A 24,827-nucleotide genomic window follows, 5' to 3' on the forward strand; every position below is an offset into this window, starting at 1 on the left:
AAAATAATTTTATACAAAGGACCATGAATTTCCACAAACTGAAATATATGATGAAGCATAAGGTAATCCAACAAAGATTCCCTTAGTTATATCAAGCTCTCAAATTACAAAAAAAATCCTAAATTTTTGAATGAAAATCTATTTTCTAGGTCAAAAATTGAGTTTACAAAGGTAAAGTACACCTGGCACTTGAATATACAGTGAGAAAGATTTAACCAGAGAACAACAACAAAATAAAGGCTAATTCAGGGAGTTACATTTTTAACTTCTTAGACTTTAGTCATGCTGCTATCTGATTTTTCATTTTAGTATCTCTGAATTTAAGCCTGTCAACCTCAAATGCTTATTTTCTCTTTTAAGCACAGACCTTAGCTCAACAGAGTAATGAATATAAACAATAATCTATTAATGCAAATATTCCAAGACTCTACTTCCTCTTGGCATTAGAATCCCTAACAGAATATCAGTATTTAATTACTATTTAATTGAAATTATCGTATGACATTTAAATATATTAGAAAGAATAAAAATGCATAAATCCATGCTTTAGAAAAGAAAAAGAAAACTACATAGAGAAAGAGACCTCAGTAGTGCCACCATTAACCACTGTGTGAATTTAAGCAAAACTCTTGAGTCACAGAAGCCAGCTTACCCAGAAGCTACTAAAGCTTAAGCTTCAAGGATCCCTCCCAGGCCCCAGGAGGAACCCTAGCAATGGATCTACACTTAGATCTTCATAAAATTTGCAAAAGATATTTTAACTGCAATTGATTCTAATTGCTGTCTTTTCCTATGTTGATTTCTGTCACACTGAAGTGTTTGTGAGCACTTCAGGAATCTGGCTAAGGGGAATTTGAATTAGGAATGCATGTTGTCTGATATACTGAAATTTTAAGTAGCTTCCATAATATTACCCATTCCAGAGTACAAATGGCTTCTAAGAACACTTCTACTGTCCACCAGCACAACTTACTCAGCTTTGAAACACAAAGGCATAGACTGAAGATTATATCATGATATAATTGTGTCCTTTGCCACCCACTATTAAAAGTATGTGGTCAGTGAAGAAGAAACAAGATTGTCAATGAATGGAGCCAGAAGCTAATCTGTGAGAAATTCTTTCACTTATCAAACATTTTAATGTAAAAATGAAAATGGAAAATTTATCAACACACAGTTAAAACGGAAGATATCTCTTGTCAAGATACTCAACAATGAGCATATGCAAGCATAAAAGCATATTTTGGCAGGTTTCGAGTTGAGCAAAATAGAATTTATCAGAATTACTCTGTTTGCTGATCATAATGTGAGTACATCTGTGTGTAAAGTCACATGGTTTATGCATCTCAATGATAAAAAAATATATTTCAATTTCAGTCACACAAGAGGAAAAGCTGAATTTTCTCTCATTTTTCCTATAGAAAATATTACAAAACCCTTTTAGTAGGTAGAAGGTAGAGGCATTCTATTAGTTTGCTAGGGCTGCTACAGTAAATATCACAGACTGGGTGGATTAAACAAAAGAAATTTATCTTCTTGTGGTTCTAGAGGCTGGAAGTCCAAAATCAAGGTGTCAGCAGGTTTGGTGTTTCCTTGGGCCTCCCTCCTTGCCTTGCAGATGGCAACCTTGTGACTGAGTCTTCACATGGTCCTTTCTCTGTGAGCACACATTCCTGGTGTCCCTTTGTGTGTCCTGATCTCCTCTTCTTCAAAGGATACCAATCAGATTTGATTAGGGTCCACCCTAAAGGCCTCATTTTAACTCGAAGGCCCTATCTTCATTCTGAGATACTAGGGGTGAGGGTCTCAACACACTAATTTTGGGGGAACACAATTCAGCCCATAACAGACACTAAGAGTATGCAGCCATAAAATGTTAACAAAAAAGTAACTTTTGTAAACAATTAACAATTTTTTAACATCTTTATTGGAGTATAATTACTTTACAATGGTGTGTTAGTTTCTGCTTTATAACAAAGTGAATCAGCTATACATATACATACATCCCCATATCTCCTTCCTCTTGCGTCTCCCTCTCACCCTCCCTATCCCACCCCTCTAGGTGGTCACAAAGCACCAAGCTGATCTCCCTGTGCTATGTGGCTGCTTCCCACTAGCTATCTATTTTACATTTGGTAGTGTAACCACCAATGTCCATGCCACTCTCTCACTTCGGATTTTGGGATGTTTTCAGCATTTGTCATCTTTTTAAATGTGCAATTTGTTGCAATTTATTTTCTCATGTGAAAGATACATTCACTTTTGTACTGAATTTTTTATTCATAATTTGCTTTGTATTCCTTCAAGAGAGCTGCTTGCCCTCCATATTGCACTGGATTCGGTCGTTACAAAAAGGAGGATCCATTCCCATCTCATAGATTCAATATCTTTATAGGTTCAATTGATTAATCTCTAAAATAGAAATCATTTTGTTGATGTTGAAAAATGTGTAGTTTCCAATTCAATAGAAGATATCTGCATTTCGCAAAGAAATGGTCATCTCTGAAATGTCATATATTGAAATTGTTTCCTAGAAGGCCATAAATAAAGTGTGTTTTTCCTAATATACAACTGCCCTTAAATCCAGACATTAAATTCCTTGCCGTGTTATTATATTTCATGTCTTGTTCCTACCTCTATATATAAAAGTCATAAGTAGAAAAACGTTTAAATACCAATGAAGGAAATGTTGCCTAGTGACACCAGCAGTATCTACATGAGCCTGCCCTTGCCAAGAGGACAAATAATTATGACATTTTACATTTCTATATTATAGTCTATACATCATTCTTTAATGAGGTACTAATTGTGTAAACCTGTATAGAGTTTCTCCTGGATCATCAGCATGCCCTTGAGTATGATCTAAGTTTTGCCTTAGGTCTAAGGAGATAGAATCCAGAAGAGGAAATAGACTGACCTCAAGAGCTGGACTGTTTGACAGACAAGCAGGGCAGTAGTGAGAGAGAGAAATTGGGAAGCTGATTCATAAAATCCTCATATTTTGCATTTCAAGAAATCTCCTAACTCACACTCATTCAAGATTCTATCATTTTATGTTTAATTTCATGTTTGAAGTCACATAAAAGTAATGAAGCTTGTCAAGCAATCTCACTTTAAACAAGTAAGAAGAATTTAGGTCAGGTGCTAAATGCCTCTCTTGTTTCATAATAATCACAGTTCACCTTCATGTGGCAAGGTTTGAAGTAAAATATTTTGGGTTGCTTAGGACAAAGCTGCTTTGAAAAGCCTAAAGAAAGTACAGTTCAAAGTAAATAACCGCAATTTTATTTTTCAAAATTTAAATTTCATGAGCTTCCTAATTTAGGTCTGAATTTCTGCCTTCTAGGATCTAATATTAATGATCATATTTACCAGCTTTTGTTCCAACCAAAACAATAGCAGAAAAAGGATTTAAAACACTCACACATGGTCTTAGGTCAAAAACTAATTGCAAAATGTGCTCCTATTAAAGGTAAAAGATCTGATTAGCCAGGTCGTTAAAATCAAGCAAGAGTAGAATAGGGCATGGTCATAATTAGTGGCACTCTTCTAATTTTCTTGTTTTGTCTCTGGAACTCTACTCAAATAGCCCCACATAGCAAGAAAAAAGTATTATCCATTCTCTCAACCCAACCTAAAAACCAAAAAGTTTCTTAATGGTGGTCAATGTTAACTTGGAGATGAATTAACCAATCATCCCTCTAGTTATGAGTATTTTTTTTAGCTAAAGAACATTTATTTGTTTTTCACTAAGACTTTGTCTTGAGGACATAACTAAACCACGTCACCACCCCCCACCCCAATGTGAAGAAGGGTTAGTACAGTGAATGTTATAAAGCAGATAGGAACAGTTTGAAGGATTGGAACCAACATTAACTGACAAAAACCAACTTCCATCTAAATCATCATAAAAATGTTTAAGTAAAAAAAAAAAGGAGGGGGCTGGGGGGAAAGGTGGTTTCAGATTGGACAAGATCCTCACATTTCATCTAATACATTCAATCCTGGCTGGAGTGCACCAAAATGGAAACAGGATTACTATAATACAAAACTTCCACTACAGCACACTGTACACAGCTGTGTTCCAAGCCCACCCCTGTCCCCCTAATGCTTCCAAACTCAACTCTTTCCTGGCCTGTTGGGCCTGTTGACAAAGGAACACCTGGATTTTCTCTTTAATCCAGTCTTTGTTATAAGGCTGGTATGTCTGGGTATCAGCTCAGTAAACAAGGCAGCTGAGGTCTGCCAGGTCATCAATAAAATCAAACAACTGACTCATATCATATGTGATAGAGGGTCTGTTGGGATTCATTCTCTTCAGATGTTCTTCATACATTTTACAAACACCTTCCATGCATTCATTCACAGATTCATAGTCAGCATAAGTTCTGCCTTCTGGCCTCTTGGTAGGCTGTACCAGCAAAATGGTGGGAGACATCGCACCAAACTCTCTGCAGCCACTCCTGACTCAGCCGCTGCACCTAGTTATGAGTATTTTGAAGAGCTTGCCCAGTTCCTCCAGAGAACAACCAATAGTACAGTTCTTCTCATTCCAAAAAGTATCTTTATACTCTGAGCCATTCTTCTAAAAAGTTTTAGAGGGAACTAAACAAGAGTAGAAGAAATGGGTGGTTGCGCTAGAAGATTAGCATGATATTTTGGCAGCCCTGCTTTCTTTGAGATCAACTTATATTTTGCACTTCTTTGTAAAGTTATAGTCAATAGAAAAATATAATACGTCTCCTCTAGATTGAGACATTTCTGCTTTCTTCATTATATTCTGGATACCCTCTTCCTCTCCCCACACTGGGATAGCATCCAAGGATGAGGAGGTGAAAATACAGTGGATATCAGTTCTGAGGTTAAGACAGAAAATGGACAAATATTTGGTAGTCAGCATAGCATGCAAAGGATATACTGGATATCTTTCAAGACCAAAATATAGTCTGGATAGTTAACTTCAAAGTATAATTTTATGCACTGAAAGATATGGCTCTTCTCTTTACTTAACTCAAACATGATCTATAAAATATCAAATGTAAGAAAAGGATTTAGGAGAATAAATATCTATGGGAATGACAGATTTGACCAAAAAGAAAAAAAGTTGAAGTAAAATTTTTGAAAAAAATTCAAGTGATTCAAGTGCATCCCATCTGTGCTTCTTGTCACATTATTTTTATCTTCAAATTTACATATTGTATTTACAAATGTTTCTGTTCTCAGGTTAATTTTAAGAGCTCAAGTTGGGTATTTAAATGTTTGAATTAAGCATAACAACTAAATAAATATGAGAACACAAATCTTGGATGTTAAATGCATATAGAAGACTATCAAATTTGTCTTCTTAATCCTCAGCCAACACTTGAGTTCAGTTCCATCTAATAGTCCACTAGAGATTCCACTGTATTGTCCAACCATCAACCCACAATTCTCTAAATACATTACTTTTTCTTCCTCAGCAAAGTACTGCTTTACATTGTTTCCTTACTTCAATCAATATTATCAAAATTCTTTCAATTATTTAAAACACAAATTTCAGCATCTTCATTTTCTCTTTCATCTCTTTCATCCCCAAATAAGTTCTAAAGACACTGCCTTCCAAAATCTCCTCTTTTATTAACTTAGGCAAGGTTTTCATCATTCTCGTCTCAATTACTACAATAAACTCCTAATTCATTTTAATGTTCAAACACTACCTCTTTCTAGTTACCCTGACATAGACATCACATTAATTTTTTTTTAATTCATTATTTTCACCATGGCATTCCATCACCCTGGATCAAATCCTTCAATAATTATTTACCACCTACTCTAACAATTTTAAGCTTTCTAGTTTGTTACCTACTTTCTCACACTGCCTACCAAATTCTCATACTTCAAGAGTTAATCTGGTCTCACCTCTTCTCTGATTTTTCTTTTACCCTGTGTCATTAGAAGCAGTATGGTAGAGTAGGAAACATTTACTCTGAGGTTTCAGGTGACTGTGAGATGAAATCCCAGCCCTGTCATCTATCCACTGGGAAGAACAAGTTAAATCCTTGAACCTTGGCTTCATTATATGCAATACATGAGATAATAAAGCCAAATTCCTATGGCCAATGAAAGATTAAATGAAACAGTGTATGTAAAGTACTAGCAAGGACAAATGATTTTACTTGGCAGATTATTAAATACTAATCCATATTTCTAAATATAATAGTAAAGTGTTGTTAAAATTATGACCTGGACTCACCAAATGATGCCTAAACATTTATTAAACAAAAAAGAAATTTCTGTAGCAAACTTGTATTAGTGCCATACATTCTTGTTCTATGAGCCCTTTGAAAATTGATAATATATACCTGGTGTATATCCTTCATTTAACTAGAATTCTTTATTGACAAAAAATAAATAAATAATAATTCCCTCAAATGACATATCCACAAACAGCCAGACAAAATTTAATATATTTAATGGTTAAGAAATGAGTGTGAAGATTTTTGAATTTAGAAAGACCTGAATGGAAAATTTCTAACCATTCTTTTAGAATTATGATTCTTCTGAGTGAAATGATTGACAAAGAAGAAAGTGACATTTTTAAATATCCAAGGGAGACCCCAAGCATAGTCTGCAGCTCTTCCAAGACAGAACTGTCATACAGTATAAAGTTGTGCTGGCAGAGCAGTCCATATCCTCTAATGGGCAGGAGGACAAGCTGGTGACTCAAGTGGTCTAGCTGTAAGAGGCATGGTGGTAGTGAGCACCCACTTGGAGAGATTATAAGGAACTGATGGGGTAAGAGGGACATTCAGAAACTGAGAAATAATAGTGAAGTGGTAGCTGGGTGCTTATCTTTAGCTTACACAAAAATAATCATTTTAGGGGACACAATACAGTAACATTTTACCAACTTAGTAGAGATTATGAAGCTAGCAATTTCAACCATGTAGAAAAATATACTCAAAAATCTGCAGAAGAAAAAAAAGCTTTCAGCCATCTTTATTATTTTGGAAAGAATTGAATGACTCTCATTATCAGCTTTCCAATTTATAGTATATTTTAAAAGAGCAAGGGTTGAAATAAGTGATAGAATAGAGTACCTAGGAAACAGAAAAAAAGAAATTGGCAGCTAAATACCTGACATAAAGGACAAAAGGAGAAAACACACAAAAATCCAAAGCACAGCATTCCGAGGCTTTTATTACAAGTTCTCTCAGCCTTATGTTTTTCAATTGCTCCAGGGGCTTCACTTAACTTCTTAACAGTACAATGACTAGTATTCTGAATGAAGAACCTTCTTAATTTTACTCATCCTCCAAAAAACTCTCCCTAAAATATATTGCATAATTTCCTCCATTATTATACATATTATATAGATTCTAATATAATCTTTTTTCTTGAGATATTGCTGTAAAAAGCTAAAATACTTAAATACTCTGAGAATAAAAAGTATGTTCTCTTTATTCTGTGAATTATATAGAAACTGTGTTCAACCTCATAAGTATGGTCCTCTTGTTTGATGGATCTCAACATCACTCTGGATTAATGCCTAGTGACAAATATTGACTAAATATAAGACTAAATCACATTAATGATATACATGCATTGAATACTTTTTATGGTCCAATACTGGGTCATACTCTTTGCCTGTTTTATCTTACTTAAATAGTCTCAATCATTTTTATGCTACAACTGTAATTATTATTCTTATTTTACAGTTGAGAAAACTGATAAACGTAAATTAACATACAAACGTAAATTAATCTTTCCATATTCCTAATGAAAAGGGACAATAGTATATATGTTGTGATGCCCTGATTTGTCATTTCCCAAGACAGTTGTACAAAGTACTGTGTTAACATAATTAAGAGTTTCCGACATCTAACACATTTGGGGAACTTAAGGTTAGGTTCAATATATTTCACAAAGGACTTTTGAATGACTTTAATATCTTAAGGGGCACTAGGTCTCCAAGAACGGTACATAAAATGTAGACTAACATTCTGTTAATCTCACCATTATTTGATCATGCACTCCACTTTTCTTAGAGCATATTGAAAAACTAGTTTTTCTTGGGACAAACTTAGAAAACAGCTTATTTATAAAAAGTACAATAATTATTTTCATACAATCATTGGTCCTTTGATACAAAGTTGAGAATGTAATGCCAAAAAAACACAATTCATAAAAATAATTCTGGGGCTTCCCTGGTGGCACAGTGGTTGGGAATCTGCCTGCTAATGCAGGGGACACGGGTTCGAGCCCTGGTCCGGGAAGATCCCACATGCCGCGGAGCAACTAGGCCCGTGAGCCACAACTGCTGAGCCTGCATGTCTGGAGCCTGTGCTCCGCAACAAGAGATGCCACGATAGTGAGAGGCCCACACACCACAATGAAGAGTGGCCCCCGCTTGCCGCAACTAGAGAAAGCCCTCACACAGAAACGAAGACCAAACACAGCCAAAAATAAATAAATAAATAAATAAATATTTTAAAATTAAAAAAAAAAAACAAACCTGTGGGTTGGTTGTTCTTTAAAAAAATAATAATAATAATAATTCTGTTTTTCCAAATATAGTACACATGGTGTTATGGGTTGAATTGTGTCCCCCAAAATAGGTATGTTGAAATTCTAACCCCCAGGTCTTCAGAATATTACCTTATTTGAAACTAGAGTTGTAACCCATGTAATTAGTTCAGATGAGGTCATACTGGAGTAGGGTAGGGCCTTATTCTGATATGACTATTGTCCTTATAAGAGGAGGAGAGACACAGGAAGGAGAATACCATGTGAAAACAGAGACACACTGGGAAAATGCCATGTGATGACAGAGGCTGCAGTTGCAAGCCAAGCAACAGACTGACAGCCACCAACAGCCACCAGCAAACAGGCAATGAAGGAGTCTACTAAGTGTCTTAGCGGAGCATGGCCCCGCAGACACCTAGATTTTGAACTTCTCCAGAATTGTAAGAGAATAAATTTCCATTATCTTAAGTCACCCAGTATATGGCACTTTGTTACAGCAACCCTAAGGAAACCAGTAAGCATGGGTTACAAGAAGATAAAATATTGATACCTTGAACATGGGATAAAATATAGAATATTTAGAGTAAAGCACTGTGTAATAATTGGAGAGAGCAGATAATTTGGAAAGAAACTTGAGAGCAGACAGTCATGTGGCTGAGAAGACATCTACTTGTTTATATTAATTTTTTAAAAAACTAAAGTAAGTATTTGAACATCTGTCTAAACATCAATTATCTTATCTGGAAAGTGGGGTTTCCAGCTCATTCCTTACAAGATTATTATGATGATTAAGTGGGAAACACAGTATACAGGGAGCAATCAAGACATATTATTACATTAGCTACTTCATACCATCAAGTTATCTCTCCAGCCCAGACCTCATGTTATCTCAGAGAAGTCCAAAGTCACTGCAAACGTGTTATTCTAGTGAAGAAAGAATAGATACTATAGAGGGCAGGTAGCAGAAGCAAGAAGAACTACAGTTCTGCAGTCTGTTGAATGAAAACCACACTCACAGAAAGATAGACAAAATGAAAAGGCAGAGGACTATGTACCAGATAAAGGAACAAGATAAAACCACAGAAAAACAACTAAATGAAGTGGAGATAGGCAACCTTCCAGAAAAAGAATTTACAATAATGATGGTGAAGATGATCCAGGACCTCAAAAAAAGAATGGAGGCAAAGATCAAGAAAATGCAAAAATTTTAACAAAAACCTAGAAGAATTAAAGAACAAACACCTAGAAGAATTAAAGAACAAAAAAACAGAGATGAACAATACAATAATTGAAATGAACAACACACTAGAAGGAATCAAGAGCAGAATAACTGAGGCAGAAGAACGGATAAATTACCTGGAAGACAGAATGATGGAATTCATGGCCACAGAACAGAATAAAGAAAAAGAATGAAAAGAAATGAAGACAGCCTAAGAGACCTCTGGGACAACATTAAACACAGCAATATTCACATTATAGGTGCCCCAAAAGGAGAAGAGACAGAGGAAGGACCCAAGAAAATATTTGAAGAGACTATAGGCGAAAACTTCCCTAACATGGGAAAGGAAATAGCCACCCAAGTTCAGGGAGCGCAGAGAGTCCCAAGCAGGATAAACCCAAGGAGAAACATGCCGAGACCCATAGTAATCAAACTGACAAAAATTAAAGACAAAGAAAAATTATTAAAAGCAACGAGAGAAAAATGACAAATAACATGCAAGGGAACTCCCATAAGATTAACAGCTGATTTCCCAGCAGAAACTCTACAAGCCAGAAGGGAATGGCATGATATATTTAAAGTGATGAAAGGGAAGAACCTACAACCAAGATTACGCTACCCAGCAAGGATCTCATTCAGATTCGACAGAGAAATCAAAAGCTTTACAAACAAGCTAAAGCAAAGAGAATTCAGCACCACCAAACCAGCTCTACAACAAATGCTAAAGGAACTTCTCTGACTAGGAAACACAAGAGAAGAAAAGGACTTACAAAAACAAGCCCAAAACAATTAAGAAAATGGTAATAGGAACATACACATTGATAATTACCTTAAATGTGAATGGATTAAATGCACCAACCAAAAGACACAGGCTTGCTGAATGGATACAAAAACAAGACCCATATATATACTGTCTACAAGAAACCCACATCACACCTAGGGACACATACAGACTGAAAGTGAGGGAATGGAAAAAAGACATTCCATGCAAATGGAAATCAAAAGAAAGCTGGAGTAGAAATATTCATATCAGATAAAATAGACTTTAAAATAAAGAATGTTACAAGAGACAAGGAAGGACACTACATAATGATAAAGGGATCTATCCAAGAAGAAGATATAACAATTATAAATATATAGGCACCCAACAGAGGAGCACCTCAATACATAAGGCAAATGCTAACAGCTATGAAAGAGGAAATCAACAGTAACACAATAATAGTGGGGGACTTTAACACCTCACTTACACCAATGGACAGATCATCCAGACAGAAAATTAAAAAGGAAACACAAGCTTTAAATGACACAACAGACCAGATAGATTTAATTGATATTTATAGGACATTCCATCTGAAAACAGCAGATTTCATTTTCTTCTCAACTGCACACGGAACATTCTCCAGGATAGATCACATCTTGGGTCACAAATCAAGCCTCGGTAAATTTAAGAAAATTAAAATCATATCAAGCATCTTTTCTGACCACAACACTATGAGATTAGAAATAAATTACAGGGAAAAAAACAGAAATACATGGAGGCTAAACATTATGTTATTAAATAACCAAGAGGTCACTGAAGAAATCAAAGAGGAAATCAAAAAATACCTAGAAACAAATGACAATGAAAACACAGTGGTCCAAAACCTATGGGATGCAGCAAAAGCAGTTCTAAGAGGGAAGTTTATAGCATTACAATCCTACCTCAAGAAACAAGAAAAATCTCAAATAAACAATCTAACCTTACACCTAAAGGAACTAGAGAAAGAAGAACAAACAAACCCAAAGTTAGTAGAAGGAAAGAAGCCATAAAGATCAGAGCAGAAATAAATGAAATAGAAACAAAGAAAACAATAGCAAAGATCAATAAAACTAAAAGCTGGTTCTTTGAGAAAATGAAAAAAATTGATAAACCTTTAGCCAGACTCATCAAGAAAAAGACGCAGAGGACTCAAACCAATAAAATTAGAAATGAAAAAGGAGAAGTTACAACAGACACTGCAGGAATACAAAGCATCGTAAGAGATTACTACAAGCAACTCTATGCCAATAAAATGGACAACCTGGAAGAAATGGACAAATTCTTAGAAAGGTATAACCTTCCAAGACTGAACCAGAAAGAAATAGAAAATATGAACAGACCAATCACAAGTAATGAAATTGAGACTGTGATTAAAATTCTTCCAACAAACAAAAGTCCAGAACCAGATGGCTTCACAGGTGAATTCTATCAAACATTTAGAGAAGAGCTAACACCCATCCTTCTCAAACTCTTCCAAAGAATTGCAGAGGAGGGAACACTCCCAAACTCATTCTAGGAGGCTACCATCACCCTGATACCAAAACCAGACAGAGATACTACAAAAAAAGAAAATTACAGTGCTTCCCTGGTGGCGCAGTGGTTGAGAATCTACCTGCCAATGCGGGAGGCACAGGTTCAAGCCCTGGTCTGGGAAGATCCCACATGCCATGGAGCACTAAGCCCACACACCACAACTATTGAGCCTGTGCTCTAGAGCCCACGAGCCACAACTACTGAAACTCGCGCATCTAGAGTCCGTGCTCCGCAACAAGAGAAGCCACCACAATGAGAAGCCCGCAAACTGCAACGAAAAGTAGCCCTCACTCTCTGCAACTAGAGAAAGCCCATGCGCAACAACGAAGACCCAACGCAGCCAAAAATAAATAAATAAATAAAATTTTGAAAATAAAAAAAAGAGAAAATTACAGACCAATATCACTGATGAATATAGATGCAAAAATCCTCAACAAAATACTAGCAAACAGAATCCAACAACACATTAAAAGGATCATACACCATGATCAAGTGGGATTTTTCCCAGGGATGCAAGGATTCTTCAATATACGCAAACCAATCAATGTGATACACAACACTAACAAACTGAAGGATAAAAACCATGTGATATTCTCAATAGATGCAGAAAAAGCTTTTGACAAAATTCAACACCTATGCATGATAAAAACTCTCCAGAAAGTGGGCACAGAGGGAACCTACCTCAACATAATAAAGGTCATATATGACAAACCCACAGCAAACATCATTCTCAATGGTGAAAAACTGAAAGCATTTCCTCTAAGATCAGGAATGAGACAAGGATGTCCACTCTTGCCAGTATTATTCAAAATAGTTTTGGAAGTCCTAGCCATGGCAATCAGAGAGGAAAAAATAAATAAAAGGAATCCAAATTGGGAAAGAACTAAAACTGTCAATGTGTGCAGATGACATGATACTATACACAGGTAACCGTAAAGATGCCACCAGAAAACTACTAGAGCTAATTAATGAATTTGGTAAAGTTGCAGGATACAAAATTAATGCACAGAAATCTCTTGCATTCCTATACACTAACAACAAAAAATCTGAAAAATAAATTAAGGAAACACTCCCATTTACCATTGCAACAAAAAGAATAAAATACCTAGGAATAAACCTAAGGAGAAAAAAGACCTGTATGCAGAAAACTATAAGACACTGATGAAAGAAATTAAAGATGATACAAACAGATGGAGAGATATACCATGTTCTTGGATTGGAAGAATCAACATTGTGAAAATGATGATACTACCCAAAGCAATGACTACAGATTCAATGCAATGTCTATCAAACTACCAGTGGCATTTTTCACAGAACTAGAACAAAAAATTTCACAATTTGTATAGAAACACAAAAGACTCTGAATAGCCAAAGCAATCTTGAGAAAGAAAAACGGAGCTGGAGGAATCAGGCTCCCTGACTTCAGACTATAGTACAAAGCTACAGTAATCAAGACAGTATGGTACTGGCACAAAACCAGAACTGTAGATCAATGGAACAGGATAGAAAGCCCAGAGATAAACGCAAGCACCTATGGTCAACTAATCTATGACAAAGGAGGCAAGGATATACAATGGAGAAAAGACAGTCTCTTTGATAAGTGGTGCTGGGAAAACTAGGCAGCTACCAGTAAAAGAATGAAATTAGAACACTTCCTAACACCATACACGAAAATAAACTCCAAATGGATTAAAGACTTAAATGTAAGACGGGACACTATAAAAGTCTTAGAGGAAAACATAACATAAATCACAGAAAGATCTTTTTTGACCCACCTCCTAGAGTAATGGAAATAAAAACAAAAATAAATAAATGGGACCTAATGAAACTTAAAACCTTTTGCACAACAAAGGAAACCATAAACAAGATGAAAAGACAACCCTCAGAATGGGAGAAAATATTTGCAAACGAATCAATGGACAAAGGATTAATCTCAAAAATACATAACCAGCTCATGAAGCTCACTATTAAAAAAAACAAACAACCCAATCAAAAAATGGGCAGAAGACCTAAATAGACATCTCTCCAAAGAAGACATACAGATGGCCAAGAGGCACATGAAAAGCTTCTCAACATCACTAAGTATCAGAGAAATGCAAGTCAAAACTACAATGAGGTATCACCTAACACCAGTTAGAATGCGAATCATCAGAAAATCTACAAACAACAAATGCTGGAGAGGGTGTGGAAAAAAGGGAACCCTCTTGCACTGTTGGTGGGAATGTAAATTGATACAGCCACTACAGAGAACAGTATGGAGGTTTCTTAAAAAACTAAAAATAGAATTACCATATGACCCAGCAATCCCACTACTAGGCATATACCCAGAGAAAACCATAATTCAAAAAGACACATGCACCCCAATGTTCATTGCAGCACTATTTACAATAGCCAGGTCATGGAAGCAACCTAAATGCCCATCGACAGACAAATGGATAAAGAAGATGTGGTACATATATACAATGGAGTACTACTGAGCCATAAAAAGGAACGAAATTGGGTCATTTGTAGAGACGTGGATGGACCTAGAGACTGTCATACAGAGTGAAGTAAGTCAGAAAGAGAAAAACAAATATCGTATATTAACGCATATATGTGGAATCTAGAAAATTCGTACAGATGAACTGGTTTGCAAGGCAGAAATAGAGACACAGATGTAGAGAACAAACGTATGGACAGCAAGGGGGGAAAGTGGGCGGGGGGTGGTGGTGGGATGAATTAGAAGATTGGGATTGACATATATACACTAATATGTATAAAATAGATAACTAATAAGAACCTGCTATATAAAAAATAAATTAAAAAAAATAAAACTGTCAACATTTAAAAAAGTAGATTGCAAAAAAAATAATCAAATGTATCACATTTATTTAAAAAAAGGATACTATAAATAGGTTCCCAAGTTATAATTTTTCAAACTTAGTATCCATAAGATACCAAGTGCATTAGCTTAAAGGTTCAGAAGACTTAGTACAACTTCTAAAAGCAATACATATATTAGAAGACAGCATCAAGACATATACCTTTGAAAATTTGCCTTCTATGAAAGGAATTCCTATAACATTTGCTTTTTTGATAGACTTGGAGGCAGACCTTGGCCTAAGATTACACATTTTAAGAGTATTTAATTGGACAGAACAGCCCCCAAGTACATAACACAATGAAAAAGGAAGCACTTACAACGATGACACTCAAAATACAATTTAAAATTAATGCTATCATTTTTCTAGTTGCATCGTCAATTAGTTAAATAATATAATGTAAAGCTATTTGCCTGAGATTTCATGTAGGTAATTTTTATTTATTTGGAGGGCTGGTCCAAAGCACAAAAATACCCTTCTTTCTTCTCAGTCCTTTCTCCCAGTTATCTTCACCTTGTCATGATCATGCTTTCCTGCTACTGCAATTTAGTCATTAGTTCAGAACCTATAAAATGAATGGACAGCACAATAAAATATTGCCTGTATTCCATCTAGAAGTCACTCCCAGGTAAAAGATTCTTATTCTGTCCTTATATTTTGCTGTTTAATACAGTAAATCCTATAATAACAGTACCTATTACATCTCATCAAGTCAATGCAGACATATAGATAGCATCAATATATGGAAGGCCCTCAAAAAGGAAAATTCATTGTATAATTTACCTAAACTGACAGTGAAAAGCATAAGCACACCTAAAAAAGTCAGATTAAAGTAATTATTAAAAATTTTAAAACTACTAATATGATACATTAATATTTAACTGAATTAGCATCCTTAGAAAAACAGCAATTCCATGGAAATAAATTTCCCAAGTAACTGAAACTTTTAACTTCATTTTTCTTTATTGAAGTATAGTTGATTTACAATATTACATTAGTTTCAGGTATACAGCAGAGTGATTCAGTATTTTTACAGATTTATACTCCATTGAAAGTTACTACAAGACAATGGCTATAATCCCCTGTGCCATACAATATATCCTCGTTGCTTATCTATTTTGTACATAGTTGTTTGTACCTCTTAATCCCCTACCCCTGTATATCCCCTTGCCTCTTCCTTCTCCTCAATAGTAACCACTAGTTTGTTTTCTATATCTGTGAGAATTTCATTCTTTTTTATAGCTGAGTAATACTTCACTTTATATATATACAACTTCATTACCCATTCATCTATTGATGGACACGGGGTTGCTTCCATATCTTGGCTATTGTAAATAGTGCTGCTATGAACACCTGGGTGTTTGTATCTTTTCAAATTAGTGGTGGTTTTTTTTTCTGGATATATACCCAGCAGTGGAATTGCTGGATCATACGGTAGTTCTATTTTTAGTTTTTGGAGGGATGAAACTTGCAACTTTAAAAGATAAACTTTGGAAAAGAAATCCTCACCCCTACAGGTAGAAATTTCTAAATATATGACCTACATCCTTGCGACTTCTAGTAGGTAACTAAGAAGAACTTGAACGTCAATTAACATTAGCCTGTAAGAGTTGAGCCAGTAAATTTAACACATAAGGAATAAAATGAGCTATTATAGAAACCTGCCTAAAGGACCAGATTTCTCCTAAATCAGTGCTTAAAGAGCAGTCTGGAAATCTAACTGCACCATTGTTAAATGTGAAAAATGTAATTATCTGATCAACAGTGTTACAACACCCACAGAAAGACTATCTAGATGGCTGCGGTAGGCAGAATAATGCCCTGTAAACTGTGCAGCCCCCAATCCTCAGAACCTGTGAGTATGTCACTTTACTTGGCAAAAGAGATCTTGCACATGTGATTAAGTTAAGGATCTTGAGATGGGGAGATAAGTATTACCCAGGTGTACCCTGAGTCATTATAAGTGAAAGAGAGTGGCAGGAGAACCAGAGACATAGATTTGAAATATTACTCTGATGGCTTTGAAGATGGAAGGGGTCCAGGAACTAAGCAATACAGGCAGACTTCTAGAAGCTGGAAGAAGCAAGGAAACAGATTGTCCACTAGAGCCTCCTGAAGAAACACAGCCCTGCTGACACTTAAATTTTAGCCTGATGGACCCTCTCCAGACTTCTGACCTCCAGAACTGTAAAACGTATGTTGTTTTAAGCCACTATGTTTGTGGTAATTTGTTACAGCAGCAATAGATAACTAATATGGTGGACTTCATAGAGTACTGAAAACATACTGAAAAAGAACAAAATATCGGAAAGATTTTTTTATTCAGCATGACCAAAGGAGAAAGACTCTGAAGTGCACTAGTTATTGGAAAGGTATACTCTTTTTGGTCAGGAGACTTTAATGGGTTTTTAAGCAACTTGGATAAAAAAATTCCCAAAACAGTGCAATTCTCTTTGATCTGCTTCAGTGCTCCTCATGAAAACTTCTAGTGAACAAATTGGCATCTAGGATATAAAATAAGAAGAAAGTGCTCAGAGTAGTGAATTGTACTATAAAAATGGCATTGTCTCCGCTATAAATGAGCCAAAAGTAGGAGCATCTCCTGATCCTTTTGAGTCCATTTAAAAAGATGCATCTCAACAAATTATCTGCCCTCCCGCCCACTGCCCATAGCTGAGGATTAGATTGATGACCATTCTTTCAGAGGTCTGGGTATCCTGCCATGATTCCTTCATTAACACCTTTATCTCGCTTTTTAATTTTGACACTTACTTGAATAGATATACTGTAAATTATTTGAAATATTTAAAAATATTCAATATTTAATAATTAGATAATTAAACAAATATTTAAATAATTCTGGGGAATTATTGCAGTAACTACAAATATTATAGTAAATATATTTTGAGGGCTTACTATGTACCAGGCACTATACCATGAACTGTTAAAACCATAATCTCTTTAATCCTCAAAATAATTTCTGAAGCATTGCACAGTGAAGAAATGATACTTAGAATAGCTAAGTAACTTGTCCAAAGTCACACAATAAGGATCCAGAAGTTGAATCCCCGTGTGTCTGACTGCAAAGCCCCAAGCTCTGAACTATAATCACTGTAATATAACAATGCTATTGGGGGCTACTTATGGCTTTTTACTCACAGCAAATCGTCCCCAAGAGCTAGATTTTTGAAATTCTTGAATGATGTCTCTACTGGTTTTTCCTAGTTTGCTATCAGAATCTAATTCAGATCTCCCACAGAAATTAGAAAGCAAAGCTTATTTAAAAATATGACCAAATTATAGCTCATCGGCTATTACTCTAGGAGAGCACTTTATCTACAAGTTGTCTTTGGTGAAACCTTAGCCTTGAAAATTATTTTAAAATAAAATAATACTATCTATTCTAGTAAATTACTAACTCAAAAGAACTTGCCACACTGTTTTATATCACTGGCAATATGTTTTCCTAGTTACAGTATATCCTACCTGGGATAAAGAACCAGGCATTACTTGGATTTGTATCCCTGTCTATGGCAGATCCTTGAGAAAAATCTCCTCCATGAAGCCTGAAAAACACACCAACAACATCCACCCGAAACAAGTGTCCTTTCTTGTGGGAAGCTGGAGGCATTAGCAGACTGTATATATTGTAACTGCTGTCCTAAACAAGCTGCCTTAAGGTCTGTGTGCCATTTTCCAAAACTAGAGACTGCATACTGCAATAAGGAAGGAGAACACCAAATACCCTCTAGTTACCTAGAAATTTTTTGCTCCATATTTCTATTTAAAAATAGAGATAAATTTTCTCTGAAGCGTCAAAACTGAGGTAAGAAAATTATGCTTGAACGTCATCCAAAGACCCATAACTTCTCCCCTGAGATGAAGGAGCCAGAAATCACCCCTTTGCAACAGTTATTTAAGAGAATAATGATAACTTGGAACCTAGACCCACTAGGACAAGTGAATAATTTCACCCTTAGGCAGAGGACCAGAAATAGTTCAACTAATACCTGAATATTGTTTAAGATTGAATTTGATCAGAAAATAAATGAATAGTAAAACCATTTTGTCTAGTCTATGTCTCTTGATGTCCTGAAATTTCTGTCTCATTGTAATTTAAAAAATCAAAGCAGAGTGTTTTCCAGAAAGGTCCGTTACCCCTGACCTGGGCAAATACTAGACCTATCTAGAGATGACAGGTATTAGCTTTCAATATATCTGTGATTTATTAAATGAGTGAATGAATAAATGAATGATGGAAATGTAGGTTGATAAAGCATGTGAGGTTGGAGAAAAAAATCAATCTGAATAAGGCTTTACAAAGGCAGTGTTTAATTTATCTTTAAAATTCAATTTGTTTAAATGAATATAAACCACTAGACCCAAGAATAGGAAAAGCTGATTATAAATGTTAATTAAAAGTATTTAATTTTCTGGGCATGATGAGCCACATGAAGAAATACTATTCACACTCAGATAATTCTCAGAGAACTGCCAAGCAAGAAAAGAAGTTAATTTTGTGGCAAATATAAGTATAAACAACTGCTGTCTGCCTGTCTAGCCATGCTGATTTAAGTACAGTTTTGAACATATGTTATTAGATAAGTAATAACATAAAGGCAAAGTAAGTATGCAATTGTTAAGTATTTGTTTTCTAATCAAGAAGTTAGACTTATAACTAGCAATATAAGCTCACTGATACTAACTGGGTTCATCTAATAAAACTGATTTAAGTAACTGCTGTGTTCCAGGCACTGTCGAGACTCTGGAGTTACGAAGATGAGTAAAGTATACCCCACTCCTTGGTCAACTCAGAGTCTAGGAGATCAGACAGGTTCACAAAAACTCACCTTAACATGCTCTGAGGAATGAATGTTATGATAAAGATCCTTTCCAATGACTGTGCGAGGACCATTAAGGAACCATAAATTCTGCCTCTGCATTGGCGGAAACTAGGGAACGCTTCATAGAACTGGCCACCTAAGCATCTGGCTTTAAAGGATGGCAATGGAAAAAGGACATCCATGAAGAGATGGCAACAGTGTGAGTGGATGAAACTAAATGGCAGCACTACAGAAAGTGACCAGATTGATGTGGCTAGTACACAGGATTTGTAATGGGCAGTCACTGGAAGCGGGAAAGAATAAGCATAAACCAATAATGGTGGAATACTTGAAATTTCTTCTGGGGAATAAAATGTGGACTCTAACATTATCCATTCATTCATATATCTTTCTGACCAATTAGAACTTATAATAGATGTTTTAACGTTTTTCATTTTGGATTCTTACAATTAAACAAGGGATCAGATTGATGTCAGCAGGCAAGGAGGAAGCTGTGCAAGGATCAGGGGGGTATTTTTAGAAGCTTTTACAGAAGATTAAGGCAGGGGGTAAGGAAATGGAAAGAAGAGAAAGGAATAAAAATAGGCCTTGCTGAACAACTGCAAGTGTATTACAGTGGTCCAGGCATGGCCTTTGCACTCAGACTTGCTTTGTTAGAATTCCAGCTCCCCAATTACTAGCTGTGTTACCTTGTGCAAATCATGCTTAACCTCTTCAAGCCTCAGTCCCCTTGTCTGTAAAATGGTAAAAACAAATACTATGTATGTCCTAAGGTTAATTCAGACAATGCACACAGAAAATGATCAAAAAAGAGCAGTTATCATTATTATAATTTTTAAATGCATGCATTACCAGTTTGTTCACCTGACAACCACCTTGCATATACCCAAATGTGACCATGTTTAATAAAAACTCAAATTATTTTATTATTATTATTCTCAAATATTGTAACATACTACATTCAAATAAACTTAACTAATCAAAAAAATTGAGTCAGGAATTCTGCAAAAATAGTGGCAACCATGGAAACATCATTTTGAATCCTCTGAATCTCCGTATAAAAACATAGAAAGGCACTACACTGCAAAACTAAGAGCTCATGGACAACATTTACCAAAGATAGGTGACAAGATGCTCTGCAAAGCCTCAAAGTAAACGTGAGTGGTTTCAAATCACTAACAGCCACAAGCCCTGCTAGGTATCATCACTTTGTGAAAAGAAACAGAGGGAATCAACAGCGCCACTGAAGACCTGAGAACAAAAGAATCCCAAAGTAGCCACTGGGTAGTCGCTGAAAAGTGCCACTGCAAAGTTTTAAGAACCGCAACTGAATAGAAGGGGTTTTCCTGACTCCAATAGTGTCCCATGGTGAGGGCTGACGGAGCTGGACTAGTTTAATGCATATGACTTCTAAACAAGGACCTTCCAAGCTGCCTTCCTGAATAGAACTCCACACCAAGGAAGAACTACGGGGAATGGCATCAAAATACAGTAGAATAGAGACAAGAGGGAGGAGGAAATGAGAAAACTCAGAAAAGAGAGTTTAGGAACCAAACCAGGAAATCTCAGAAAGCAAGGTGCCATATTATTTAATGCTACTCAAAAAAAAAAAAAAAAAAAAAAGCAGACTGTGGGAAAATCTACCAAACTACCCAGATTCTTTAAGAGATAAATTAATTGTAAGTGGAAAAACAAAAAGGAGGGGAGGGAAGATGACAACTTTTGGGTATCACTTGGAGATATAGAGAGCTGAAAAACCTTCACTCCCAGCTTTAAACAAAAATGATATTATGGATGTCTTAGTTCATTTGGGCTGCAATAATGGAATACCATAGACTGGGTGGCTTATAGCCAACAGAAATCTATTTCTCGCAGGTGTGGAGGCTGGGAAGTCCAAGATCAAGGTTCTGACAGATTCAATATCTGGTAAGGATCTGCTTCCTGGTTCACAGACACCACTGTGTCCTCACATGCTAGAAGGGGCAAGGGAGCTCCCTTGGGTCTCTTTTATAAGGGCACTAATCCCATTCACGAGAGCTCCACATTTATGACCTAATCACCTCCCAAAGGTCCCCAGCTCCTAATACTATCACATTGTGCATTAGGATTTAATACAAAAACTTTAAGGGCACACAAATATTCCATCTATAGCAATAAACAAACAGCAAGTTGACAACTTGAACTTAACTGAATTGCTAAGGTCACAGGGCAACCAAGGGGCCCAAAATATATAAGGAGAGTCAGGTGCCTGCAAGAAGAGACTAGAGCTGAACAGTGATTTAATTGGCCGAGATACATCTGGACACTGATAAGAAGAGATCAAGGGTCGGCAAACTTTTTCTTCATGGGGCCAGACAGTAAATATTTTCAGCTTTGGAGGCCACACAGACTGGATCACATATACTCAGCTATGTAAAAAACAGACATAGCTAATAGGTAAATGAATGAGCATGGATGTATCCCAGTAGAAGCTTATTTAGAAAAAAATTCACAGTGACCATGGTTTGGCGCCGCTGAGCTGGATGTGTGGTCAGTTGCTTGAGACTGAGTGTGCCCTGGCAAGAGAGTAAAGCCCCCAGGAACTGCAAATACAGAGAGAGTTTGCATCCTCTTCCTGGGCTTCTCCCCAGGTATTCAGAGAAAAGATCAGGAAAATCCTGAGAAAGTCTTTCTCATGAAATAAAATAATAATTCCCAACAATCCAGGTAATATTTTAAAGAGTTATAAGGAGAAATTATAAGACTGTCAGGAACCTAATTAAAAGAAGTCAGAAAATGAAGGCTCTAAAGAACTACAATTAAATAGTTTAAAATAGAGTAAGGTTAGTGGTCTTCAGTCTCTAGGATGACTCAGAGACAAATATAAGCTGCTTTTTAGGAGAGGATGGGGGAAAAAATGATAGGCAGTGAATTTCCAACAGAAAGGCAAGGTACTTATAGAACCCCTTCCTGAAGATGTTTTTAAAATTGTTTTCTTTTCCTTTTTTTTCATTTTATTGTTTTGTTAATTCAGACAACAGGTATAGCATAAGTGGGTTTTCCTGAGAGCAAATGTTTTTTCATACCCTCTGGTTTTATAATATTTACTAAGTATGACATTTAATATATATGTCTTTCCAAAGAATGGAACAAATTTCTCAAGATTAGACTTTGGAGAGCACCTATCCAAGAAGATTCACAAAAGTTTAATACAACATATGCATGATAGGGGTATTAAATGACTTCCTATCCCTCCTTACCTACCATTTGAAATAAATAAAATCCTTGGAAATTATGGAAAAAACATGCAACATCTGTTTCAGATGTTTCAGTGTTTAATGTAGCTACTATTGGGAGAAAGCCCAGAATTCTTATAATATGGGAAAAAATGTCACAATGGCTTGTTCATAATGATGTTTATGGTTTCCAATTTTAACTATGGATCCCCTTTTTTTCTTTATATAAATTATTCTGTGCTTAACAGCAATTACATAATCTGAGCATGGGCATTAATTAACTGTTCCTAAAATATGTGCCATTCATTCTTATTTTTGTTACTTAGCAATATCTTTCTAAATGTCTACGCTTAGTGTAATACACTGTTTCTTAGCGATAAAATAGAAATCTCAAACTTGACATTTATATCTTTAACTTAGAATTTTACCCCTCCTTAGTTTTTCTATCTACTTGTTAGCCATCTGGTTGCGTTATTAGCCATAACCCCTCTCTCCAAGAAAACAATAAAAGTACTAAAGTTAAGTCTATCAAACTTTGTTATTAGAAAGAAGGTCTTGTAATTTAGGAATTAATGTGCTTGCAATATGAAATTTTTTTCTCCATTTTCAATTGTTGGCGTGAATACCTTTGAGATACATGAATCAGTGTGAATTTCAATCTGGGTACATAGGAGGGAGGTGAGAAGACAGGACCAACCTCATGGCCAAGAAAGAATATTCTAATACTTTGGAGAATAGGTACAGTTTAAAGGAGCTCCCTCCAAATTTTTGTTTGGAGATGGGTCTGACTAGGTTTCATCCTAACTGCATCACCTATCAGGTATTTGACCCTGGGCAGGTAGCTTAATCACCTTGAGCCTCAATTCACAGGGGAGTAGAATGAGAACAACGATGTTCCCTTCATAGGGCTCTGAGGAGGAATAAATGAAACAACATAAAGGGCCTAGGATAGTCCCTGGTACTTGGTTTGTATCCAGCAAATGTTCCTTTCCATCTCCTTAGCCCAAGGGCAGTAGCTGTCGTTGTTGTTATTGTCATCGTTGTTGCTGTTGTTTCTACCTAGGAAAGAGACCGACCCTTCCACAACTCTATTTTACCAACCAGAAAGTTGACTGCTTCAGTTTCTAGGGTAAATTTGAACATTGATCTAAGTCAGTGGTTCTCAGCGAGAGCAATTTTGCCCCCCGCCCGAGGATATTTGGCAGTGTCTGGGGACATTTTTAATTGTCACAACTGGGAGAGTGGAACAGGTAGGGTACGCTAGTGGCATCTATTAGATAGAGGCCAGGAATTCTACTAAACAGCCTACACAAGAAGTGCTGGACCCAAAATGTCAAAAGTACTAAAGTTGAGAAACCCTGACCTGAATTAGTAAAGTTGGCACATTTACACTGTTTCTTCAGTGAATACCCATTACACAGATCAGGGTACATGCTTTTCCACTCTTTAGCAATTTTTGAAGTCTGCTATCACAACACTCTGAACACAAAATATTCCATTAGTAAAACAGCTATGCTGTTAATTATTTTGTGAATTGTCAAGACATCAGTGAAACAAGAGCTTCCCTGCAGTTCATTAACTGACACAGCTGTGATTCCAGAGAATGTCTACAAGTCTTATCTGCTTAATAAAAACTGACCCAATTCCTCTGTTAATTTAAGCTGTAAAAAGTTCTTGAGAATGGTCCACAAGAGACAATGAACTTCATCTCTCTTTAAAGGCAAAACAAGAATTCTAAAGATAAGAGACGGTAGAAAGTTAGCAGGGAAAACAAGTAAGTAATAAATGTACCATGAGATTATTATTTACATGAGTCAACAGTGATGGAGAAATTATAAGCTTTTTTAATCC

At 35.9% G+C, this 24,827-nt stretch overlaps 1 protein-coding gene and 1 pseudogene across 1 annotated transcript in view; both read right to left on the reverse strand.

Annotated features, from left to right (window-relative positions):
* The window catches only part of KCTD8 (potassium channel tetramerization domain containing 8), a 276,658-nt gene that overhangs the window by 222,202 nt on the left and 29,629 nt on the right, over positions 1 to 24,827 (reverse strand). The window lies entirely within an intron of this gene.
* LOC133092473 (enhancer of rudimentary homolog) lies at positions 4,058 to 4,446 on the reverse strand (annotated as a pseudogene).

This window comes from Eubalaena glacialis, chromosome 5 (genome assembly GCF_028564815.1).
Source record: "Eubalaena glacialis isolate mEubGla1 chromosome 5, mEubGla1.1.hap2.+ XY, whole genome shotgun sequence".
NCBI classification, from domain to species: Eukaryota; Metazoa; Chordata; class Mammalia; order Artiodactyla; family Balaenidae; genus Eubalaena; species Eubalaena glacialis.